The sequence below is a fragment of the Cyprinodon variegatus genome, unplaced genomic scaffold, assembly GCF_000732505.1.
Source record: "Cyprinodon variegatus isolate N-32 unplaced genomic scaffold, C_variegatus-1.0 Scaffold192, whole genome shotgun sequence".
Classification (NCBI taxonomy): domain Eukaryota; kingdom Metazoa; phylum Chordata; class Actinopteri; order Cyprinodontiformes; family Cyprinodontidae; genus Cyprinodon; species Cyprinodon variegatus.
The window spans coordinates 491,664-500,188 of NW_015150645.1; the positions used below are offsets into that span (position 1 = coordinate 491,664).

Consider the following 8,525-nt stretch of genomic DNA (forward strand, 5'->3'; position numbering starts at 1 on the left):
AAACACCCGCCGAATGGCAGTCCCCTTCCCTCCAACTCCCAGAAAAATCCTCTCAAACTTCCAGCCACTGGAGAGACCCCTCTTGCATATTTTTTTACTCTGACTCCAGCTTTTCACTGAACTACAGGGTCTAACAAAGAGATGACGCTTCTCTTTAGGTCTTAGAATAGAAGACTATTTTAGTAAAAATATTGATGTTTAAAAAGGAATTGTAGGGGACCAGCCAAGGGCCCATGAAGGAAATGGGGGAAAATTTGAATGGCTACTACTGTAAGGTTTACATGCAGCTGGACGTCCATTGAAACAAATTGCACAAAAAATCTCAATGTGCTGTTAACAAGCTAATCTGCTGTCTTAAGAACAGTGCATTAGGACTCTATTGACCCTTTTGGAAGTTGGAAAGATCTACACTTTTGCATTCCCATTCTCTGTGATATAAGTGGTCAGCCTAATGTAATCCTGTATATCTTCCACCCAGTACAGTCATAATACAACAGCACTGAAGGTCATCATAAAATAAAGTAATTTTCCTTCACACTTGGTTCAGAGCACAGATTAAATTCAGAATTGTTAGGTGAGGAAGGGCAGAGACATAAACACCTAGATCCAATGATCTTAGATCTTTCAGCAGATAATGCTACTAACTCTTAAAACCACAGCTTTGCTCATCAGTAGGAACACTCCACTGGATGACTGAGATACTGATAATAAATGTGGGGTTAACTGAAAAAGCAATGCTTTGGAAAGATCCATTTTTAAGCCCTGTGCCTGTTGCTGGGATATTACACTACAATCTTCTGTTGTGGACAATCTGAAAAGATTACCTCAAAATTAGATGATAACCTTGTAGTTTGCCACACTATCTCAGCAGTCACTTTTGAAGGTGTTCATCATTTTTGTTCCTCTCACTGTATTCAGGGGAATAGTGCTACAAGTCGACAGAGAGAGAGAAAAAAAACGGCAGCAGCTGGTGACGTCTAGTAAATGGGAATATGGGAGAAAGTGTAGAATTGTTTGAATAACCGAGAAAATGTACGGGGAATGTCAACTGGCATCTAAACTAAATGATTCTCTTCTGTGTCAACCCCAGGATTGTTCTTTTCTTAAAATAGCTCAACCTCATGTTATTTTATACCATGGAGAAACAATGCTCAGGTCAAGTGTGTCACCATCACAAAAACACCTCATCTAGTGTCAGATAAAAATGAAGCTATTATTCTTTGCAGATAAAAATATTTTAGTTACAATAATGTTTTTCAGAAATAAAAAAAAAACTTATTCCAAAAATAAATTGCAGCACCCATGTTGTGAATGGCAGAATTTTCGTTGTTGTTACTTGTGCAACAATAGGTCGGGGAGGGGCTGCAATGATGACTCTCTGCAGGAAAAATATTCTTTTATCTCCTGCAGTTTTTCTGCAATCAGTTTTAACAATAGAAACAATCCAACAGAAAGCAAAACTGTTGTAAGCCTCATTATGTTTTTGCACTAGTAATGGTTAAATCTCATCAAACATTTAAATGAATAAATACAAAGTTTCAACTGAAAATTAACAGTTTTAATATAAAAAAGTTACTATAAAAACTAATTAATGAGTAAACTGCTTATATATCCAATGCAGATATCGAAAAAGTTCCAATTTTTTTTTTTTTTTTAAACACCTGACGCAGATAGCATAGATGTAAAAACAGCTCCGCAAAATAATTAAATATCCTATTTCACTCTTCAACAAGCCTGGCACTTATAAGTCCTGGTGCAATGCAAAAACTGTTTGAACGCAGCAATTCAATAGAGTTTTGCATCTTCTGTGATTCCCCACTCCATCACCTTCAGTATTGTACTGCTTTCTTCATAAAGAAAAGAAAGTTGGGAACGGTATATGAAAACACTTTGTATTCTGAGATCACATAAAACTTTTAAAGATGTAAATTGTTGCCAGACAACAAATGAAAGGAAAGTTTTTGTTTCACCTCTGTGCATAGAAGGAAGTAAGCTGCAAAGATTGGGGAGTATGGATGTCAGATGTGACGGGTAAAAAAAGAAAAGATGTTATGTAAAAAATAAGTATGTTGTTTGGTTCTTTCATAACAGCCCACCCACCCACCCCCCTACCCCAACCTCCACATTTAGCCATAGAGACTTGTTTTAACAAATATTCAACACCTTTTATATAACTGAATCAAAGTGAACCAACATTTGACCCACTGGCATAATTTTGAAAGTAAGAAATTTAAACAGCATATGAATGAAAACCATGTCGCCTCATATGGATAATAAAGAATTCTGAAAATGTATGTCTGTTTAAAAGGTTCTAAGCTGTTCATATATTTCCTGCAAAAGATGACTCACTGGTCATCCTCATTCAGAATAAATCGAAATAGGTTGAAGCTAAAGGCTAGTACTAATTTCCGTTATCCAGCCATTTATTATCTGGTCTCTCTTCTTTTTGCATGTTTGTAAGAGGGCTCTTTTCAATCTCCAGCAGTCACTGGTCGGTCGAGACAAGTAATACTCCCTGAACAGATTGCCTGTTCATCACGGTCCAACAAGGAGAAACACAGAGTGAACAACCATGCAGAGAACAATTACAAAAAACCCCATCTTATTTTAAGAAAAAAGTATTTTTTCTAAGTGCATTTGTTCTTGAATTGAGGAGATATGTGAGACACTTTATCAATGGAACAAGACTATTGACATTTTAAGTATGAAAAAATTATACTTATTTCAAGTGCATATTAACTAATTATCTTATTTTAACATTAAAAATACTCATTCCATTGGCAAATTATCTCATTTACCTGCTCAAATTAGTGGTAAATACACTTAATTTAAGGAAATTTTCCTTATTTTTAGATTTTTTTTCCAGTGATCATTCCGCTATTCTAAAACATAAACCATTTAATCACAATTCTCTAAAAATTTAGGAATTTTAGGGCTATACTAGGGATCTACAACCTTTCATGTCCAAAGTGATACCGAGTTTTATCAAGTCCGACTACGTAACAGTCATTTAGAGCTGCAAAATATTACACAAGTTTTTAATCAAACACAACCTGTTATTTTTTTTATTAAATATCTGTTGTATGATATCTGTTGACCTCTTAAACAACCAAAAGTTTATTGGCATTTTTAGCTTTTAAAATAATGACAAAACTTATCATTTGCAAGCTAATTAAAAGAAAAAGGACACTAAAAATTTGGATTCTTTTTATGTAATTTTGTTGTGAAGATTCAGTTCGAATATTATTTATTAAAAAACAAAAAACAAAAAAAAAAACACTAAAGCTCCTAAGAATGGTATTTGTTATTAAACTATATTAGTTAGTTCTTTCTCTGGGTCCATTCCTCTTTTAAGAGCCATTATAGAGGATCCAAAGAGCCACTGCAGCTCTGGAGCCGCAGGTTGCAGACCCCTTGGCTATACCATAATGAAAACTTCTCAGTTATTATCTGGTGAGAATTCTGAAGTAACTATAGTATTACATTGATATAAATATTCAAGTTTTTTTTTTATGCTGCCATCATGCTTTTTAAGCCTTTTAAAACTACTAACTGGCACATATACAACAAAGAACTCTAAAACTACATCTATTTGTTATGAAATATAGTTAAATTCCAACACCAAAGAAAACACTTTCTTTCAAAGCAAAGCAGCTTCCCTCTGTCTGGGTGTTGCCCTTTTTTTATGATGTCTCCATATTACTCTGCTTCTGAAGTCCAAGACCTCTCAAGGCAAAAAAAACTTACTTTCACAGCTAAGAAGAGCTAAAAAAGAAAGCTGCTTCCATGTTCAGATAAAAAAGCTACTTCCCCAGAATAATCAGACTTTGCCTAACATCACACCTCCCTGATTGGGGGAATTGGGCATGTGTTACAGTGCTGGTACAGCGTGGTTAAGATAGCTGTGTTCTGCTTTCTCCAACTGCTGGTTTTCACAAGACAGAGAGGGGCAGCTGCAAAGACTGCAGAACTCATGAGGATTACTAAGAAATGCATGAATCTGGCAAAATACCACTTTGTGCATGATCCATATGAAGGAATCAATTCAATTCAGTTTATTTCTATAGCGCCAATTCACAACACAAGTCATCTCAAGGCACTTAACAGTTCACCAGATCATACAGTCAAATTGATTCAAAGTTTTCTATCTAAGGAAAACCAGTTAATTGCATCAACTCATTGACTCAAATGCAATCCCTCACAGTGAGCATGCTTGTAGCGACAGTGGAGAGGAAAAACTCCCTTTTAACAGGAAGAAACCCCAAGCAGAACCAGGTTCAGTTTGAGCGGCCATCTGCCGAGGCCGACTGGGGTTCAAGGAGACAGAAGCAGAGATACAAAAAGCAGCTGTAAAAGGCGGCCCCATCCAGGAAACACACAGCCAGGCAGACGAGCTCCGAGCCAACTCCAATGTCCGAGGATGAAGAGACCACATCCAGCCAGTCACAGTCAGAGGAACAGGACAGAATCACATTTTAACATAGTTTAAAAGTTGATTTTGAATTGTGTTGGCTTGTCAAACAGTTTTCACAGATGAAAAAAAAAATGACAAAAAATATGTACTTAGAAAAAGAAACAAACAGCTACTTCTATTTAGAGCTACAAGCTGAACAGAACAAATCTAACCAGGGTATTATATTTCCCAATTTCTCAGGTTATGGGGTTGTTACGTCTTTCAGAGTTTCTTTGTCACTGACTTACTTTTTAATGAGCAAATATATCTCCAAACTGAGTAGAAAAACACACCTGAAGCTGAAAGTCTGTGTTCACAAATCACCATAACAAGTCAGCCAAACAAATCACAATTAGCTCTCAAAAGAAAAACTAAAGGTCACTAGGCAGTTTTAAAACATCTAATTCTGGACAAATCTATGTTAATACTGTAGGCAGCACTTGACATGGATTTTTTTTTTCTGGTTATTATGTTAGAATTTTCCTCTCTCTTTCTCACTCATCCTTGCAACCGTGCACTGTTTTTTGTTCTGTTTTTTGGTATTAATAAGAAATGCTTTTACTTTACTATTAATGTTTCCTTGTAAGAACTACTCATCATCTTATCTTATCAGTGCAAGGGTCTGCCCGGTCTAAGTATCAGGTCACACACATACTCAGGCAGGGGTGAGGATGGGGACAAAATCGGCCTTTGGCATCTTAAACCAGAGAGAAATACCAGATTCAAAAACGACCAACTTTTTGGTTTTTCTCTATAAAGAAGTGATAAAAAAGAAGAGAATGCTTATTTTATTCTCAGATTATTATTGATTATCATAATTGCTGCCATTTTATCCAGAGTGACTAAATATGTGAGCTATTAAGACTACAGTTTAATCTTCTAGTACCTAATATTCTTTATTTCCTAAATTCCAAAGATTTTAGGAGTCATTTCTGTACTTAATGATCTGTAAAATGCAATCTGAAGCTTGTTATTTAAATATTTAAAAAAAATAGAGGCACGGCTTCTTTAAATATGTTAAAAGTATTTTGTAAGTTGGCAGAGTAGCATTAAATTACTGGGCCGAGTCTATTTCGTTGCAAATCAAAATACCGTCACACTAATTTACAATCGGCTACGAAATAACATGACCTTATAACATAAGTCAAGATGATCTTACTGATATTTTATCGGGTTTATTTAGAAGTTATGTTCATGTAATTAGGTGTAATTTTCAGGGCAGCACTGTCTGAATGAAGAAAACAACTGATAGGCAGCAGACCAGAAGTACCTGGATTACAGATATTTTTTAACCTAGGAACCAGGGGCGGAGCTAGATATTCTCATTATCAGGGCCTTAGCCCACAAAATATTTCATTATAACAAAGATGATTTGGTACATGAACAAGTAGGAAGTTATTCCTGCATGCCATTAAATTGTTAAGATTTATTACACATTTAATCATATTAACAATGTAATATTGTTAGGGACATCATATATTTTCTAATGTACAAAAAAATGTTTGCAAGTGCAGTAAGAGATGATAAATTTAAAATTGAAAAAAGTTGAAAAAAAGTTGAAAATCTCAAGCTGTATGTTAGAAATATTTTATTTATACTCCGTTTGTGTTTCATGGGTTGTGTTCCACTGAACTATTATGATGTACAATGTGTGATTCATCTTTTATTAACTCTTGCTTAAGATTGTTCCAGATAAAGGTAATGAAACGGACGGGTTGTGAAAGAGGCCTGAACAGCCTCTATCACATGTTTCTTCTAAAATGTGTTCTTGGAACAATTCAATTGTAAAACAACCACATGCTTTGTTTTAACATATGTGCTGAGGTTTAAAGTAAGATCCTTTTGTTTCCCTTTTTTCTGAGTTAAACCTCAGCTGGTGTAATTAGGGACATCCCCTTTTCTTCAATAAATGGCAAGGAGAAAGCTGAAGACTGCAGAGTGGGTTGGAGATTTGTAAACTCTGCAGTCTCCTTCCTATTCTCCTTGCGAGTAACTAAATTAATTGTCTCTGTGCTTTCTTTCTTTCCCTGTATGTATGTATGTATGATGTTTTAGGTGCTTAGACCTGACAGTGTACAAGAATTGAGTTTACATCATAACACGCATTTTAAAGATAAATTTGATTAAAAACGAGTAAATAAAACACAAAGGCAAGATTGATATGTCAGGATATACTCCCAAGAACACCTTATGCGTTTTTACTGACATGGCCCATTTCAAGTTGATTGAAAAATGCTTAATCATGAAAAAGTTGAATAATTAGACATGTGGACATGTCAATATGTGGATATGCTAAAGTGAGTTTTCCTCATTTGAAAAAGTGTAGCAGGGTATCAGAGCCGCACTTGAAGGATCTATACCGTTACTCTAAAAATGTGCATGAACCTCCATCTGCTGTGTAACGCAGGCTTTACTTGCGCCGCTTCATCTTCCACTACAAAATACACACCAAGAGAGTTGCTGTAAAGATCACATAAATCTTGACAGGAGACAGTCCCTAGAATCACGAAGCGAGGAGACGTGCCAGTAGGTCACAACATGGACACCATTTGTGGCCCATATTTTACTGTCTGGCACAGGTTCAAGTTGTCCTTAATCTGATTTCTCTGCTCATGATGTAGAGTGTTGGATGGATGTGAAAATATACCAGCAGTGGCAGGACCAAGCCCTTTAAAAACTTAAAATTTAGCTCCCAGTTTTAGCCATTTGAAGCTATTAAATTTGCATTTGATAAAAAGGGAGAAATTTACCTCACATAAAAGATGGATTTGCACCCTGTCTGTCCAATACCCACCACTTTCTTCAGGTTGAGCGATCCTGGCTGTGCCTCTGTCACACGGTTATTGAAGATTATTATTGTCCGAATGAACTTTAACAACATCTGACATCTCTCCACCTCCAGGCCTTTGCTCTGTTTCTCTGCTGAGAAGCTGAAGGAGCTGATCAGCTCCAATGATCTTCATGCACAAAGGTCAGAGGATGTTTTTATATCAGGCAGCTCGTCCGCTCAGAGCAGTATCTCTCAAGGTTGGTGCTCAGCCTGGTTGAATTGTGAGTCATCAGCTGCCAAAGCAGTTACCGAAATTACACCTGATGCCTATCAAGTCTGTCTCTCTTCGTCTTCCGCCTGACCGCGTGTGCAACATCAAAAACCTATCTGATCCTTTCAACACGCTGACTGACATTTCAGCAGAAGTCCTCCAGAATAGCAGATGGACCATGTCTCACTAAACTTGTGTGTGTGTTCGTGTGTGAATATAAAAAAAGCTGAATATTTCTTACATGCTGAAGGAGAAACTTTATAAGACAGAAGAACTCGAGAGTTTTCATGTCATCTGAGAAATCTCCCCAGGTCAGCTTGACTGAGTAACTCTTTACAAGAAAAAGGGGGCTTTACTGCACAGCACACATATTGTCTGGGATGTAATTCAGTTTCGCTTCTGCTCTGCTGTTTATATTTCAAGGGCGTTCCTTTCAAGAGACGCCCAGGCTGGACGAGAGTGGGCGGCGTAGGGATGCAGGAGCGTCATTTCAGAGATGAATAAACACACCGTGTCCAAGGTTGCCTGTGATAATGTAACACAGCAGGAAGGAGATGGCACATTTCAAAGCACCATCGAGGCCACTGGCCAATAAAGGGAGTGAATAATGACAATCGATACTCCACTTTAACCCCCCCCAACTCCCTCTTTAGTACATTTTCAGATATCTTATTTCACTGTCATCTCTTATCAAGGCAGGGTCAGAGTGACACCAGAAACGATTCAGCAAGTTAAATATTCATTATTTTACTAAACAATTAGTTCCCCAATTCTTTGGACTGAACTTTTCCCCTGAATGTAACCTACACAAGAGTTAAAGCTGATATTCGAAAAATATTATGGCTGATATTTTCATTTAATAGAACCTAGAGAGCAGATTAGAATGAATGTTTCAAGCATAGGTGTCAGTTTAAAACCAAAATACCATCTTATAAAATTATGTTTTAATAATATATTGCTATAAAATGTTGGGCACTTGTTTGCAAACAGTTTAATAAGTGCAGCTAATGGATAAATAAGAGGAGCTGCTT

General features: G+C 36.5%; 1 protein-coding gene across 2 annotated transcripts in view; it reads right to left on the reverse strand.

Moving 5' to 3' along the window:
• Positions 1-8,525, reverse strand: part of cdh24 (cadherin 24, type 2) — a 255,627-nt gene that overhangs the window by 174,384 nt on the left and 72,718 nt on the right. Inside the window, exon 1 of one of the 2 annotated variants that reach the window (XM_015379461.1) lies at positions 825-868. The exons of the other annotated variant lie outside the window; for it this stretch is intronic. The gene's annotated coding sequence lies outside the window, so the exon portion shown is untranslated. Of the gene's footprint in view, positions 1-824; positions 869-8,525 lie in introns of those variants that run through there. 2 annotated transcript variants of the gene reach the window in all.